The following is a 2,500-nucleotide window of genomic DNA, read 5'->3' as shown; positions in this document are numbered from 1 at the left end:
CCAAATCAAAGCGAAGATTGGAAATAGCTTTTCTGAAAGCCCAAGCCTAAGTCATAAATTATTCTACACCATGATTCGTTCAGATAGTAAAACCATACCTCTTTGCCTGACATGACTGAAATGTGGAAAAGGGAAAGTTAAAAATAAAATGAAACATTTAAATCTTTGCTATTGAGAACCTCAGATAGATGGCAATATAGCGAAGTTGATAAAAGTGATTCTCAATTAGACTTTATTATTATTTTATTGAGGTATTATTAATAAACCTGTTTATTACAGGGTGCAGTGGGTGATAATGCTATCCTAGTATTAGACAAGTGGACACTAAAGAAAAATAAAGGCAAGTTGACTGTAATGAGAAAAAGTAGAAAGACGTGGTTAAACTGCAAATGACATGAAAAGCAGAAATATCATATATTTGTATTTCAAGCCTGATCTTGTGACCTTTAGTTGGTAGTTATACCTATTAACTTCTGCATAACCAGTTGTGGATAAGCTGTAGTTACATGAGTCTGGGCTACATGACTAGTTCTGAAGAGAACAGGTAGCATATTTTGATGTTTGGGCTTTCGTTTGGATTGAGTTTGGTTTTGTTGGTGTGTTTTTTTCGTTCTTTTTTCCATTTAGCTCAGTAAATCCACTCTGTTTTCAGTTATTTTTTTACAGACACATGATTGTCTTAAATAATAAAATAATAAATTCCAATGAATTTCCTCAGTTTAACTATAAAAGATATTAATGCACTAATTCAACGGTCTGATATTGGCTGTAAAGTGTAGTATTACTGGCACTACACTGGTAACAATTACAGTGGCAATACGTAACTACAGTGTGTTTTGAGGGCAGGATTTTTATAAGGTAGGTGTTTAGTTCCCTGCAGCAAATAAAACTGGTGATTCTTACTGCAGAGCTGCTTGGACTGGAAATCACAACAGTTGCCAGTAAGGTTTAGAAAGTGTGTGCCAGGCAGGGGAATCACTGTTCAATGTATTTACCCTCTGGGGAGGTAAAACACAGATGGGGGAGTTAGGAGTCTTCTAACATTTAGCTGATACATTAGTGGGTAGCAATTCTGCTTCAGGGATGTTCAAAGTAGTTCATCTACCAGTTGGGAATCATTATGGGCACTAGTACTGAGGATTAGATATGATAGAACAATAAAGGATTGTGGAATTACCACTATCCCTCCTCCTACCCCAGACAAATGTTTCATAATCTTTGATACCTTTTTACAGCTATGTCTTTCTTAAGAAAGCAGTAGTTCTGGATTAATCAGATGTTTTCAATATACATACCAAAGCACCTGTCTGGAGGTAGGATTTAGCTATAACAGACAAATCTGACCCAGTAATAGGTATTCTGGCCAAAAATATGTAAAATATATTTTCTTTATTTACAAAGTACTACTGTTACTGTTAGTTTATGTGAGAAAAGTTTATGTGAGAAAAGCTTGCTGAAGCATTCGTGTTGTATTTGTAAGCAAGTACACTATGAAAGATAAGGCCATGCCTTAAAACTGTAAATTCACAATGGTGATCACATTTGGAAGAAAGGAAGAACATAGTTGAAATACAGAAGAACTCCACTCTTAGTTTCTCTTGATCTATGCTCAATTATTATCACCTTGTTATTTTTACCCTATCAATCTCACCTGGAAATAATTAAATTTTTCCTATTTTTTTCTAAGGTCTTGAAGTTAAAACATTCTCCAAAATGTACAAACAAACAGCTAATTTCATTGCACTGCTGTCTGCATGCAGTGAAATAAAATATGATTAGTTGGCTAAAAATGTGTAACTTTTCAATCAGTAGTTAATTCAGCCCAAGAACCACATTCATATACGTTTGAAACAGAGTTGACCTCCTTGTTTATGTAATCTGTACATACAATGAGTGCCTGATTCAGTAACAAGCTACTCAACAATCTAGAAAAGAAGGAAAATTTAGAATTCTTCTGAACAGACACATCACCTGTGCACTGCTAGTGCTCTGAAGTTTCTGCATTTGTAAGGGGTTAAATCAGAACAGGAAACAGAGCCCCTGTCTCATGCAGAAGACCAAATTCTTGTGGCCAATTGCAGAGCTGCTCAATGGAGAGCTGCAGGAACAGCGTGGTGTAAAACTCCTCTCCCAGCTGTGCTGCTGTTTTCTGAGTGTAGGAAGTTGCAGAGGGGAGGGCTTTACCCCAGAACTAGAAGGTGCATCTGGTGGTGGATCCTGCGTGCTCTGCACCCACTGGTACTTGAGCATGTGCACGAGATTGCACTTTGCATGGTGGATGTGCACCTTTTCATTCCCTGCCTTTTGTAGCTGTGGCTGAAAGCAACTGATTTATGACTATTTCTCTGTCAGAAGACCGTCAGTGGCAGAAATGGAATAGGATTTATCTTTAGTGCAGAACAGCCCTGCCTGAAGGCCTCATCAGGGCTGGTAGCTGTGTGAGCTCATTCACAGAACTGTCCTCATTGTGAACAACCCAAGGATATGTGGGAGCTCTTGG

At 37.7% G+C, this 2,500-nt stretch overlaps 1 protein-coding gene across 3 annotated transcripts in view; it reads left to right on the top strand.

The window, feature by feature from the left end:
* Positions 1-2,500, top strand: part of ZNF536 (zinc finger protein 536) — a 338,017-nt gene that overhangs the window by 110,763 nt on the left and 224,754 nt on the right. The gene's annotated exons all lie outside the window — the stretch shown is intronic.

Source organism: Heliangelus exortis, chromosome 13 (genome assembly GCF_036169615.1).
Source record: "Heliangelus exortis chromosome 13, bHelExo1.hap1, whole genome shotgun sequence".
NCBI lineage: Eukaryota > Metazoa > Chordata > Aves > Apodiformes > Trochilidae > Heliangelus > Heliangelus exortis.
Note: the sequence above shows the minus strand (reverse complement) of the source record. Positions and strands in the feature narration are given on the sequence as shown.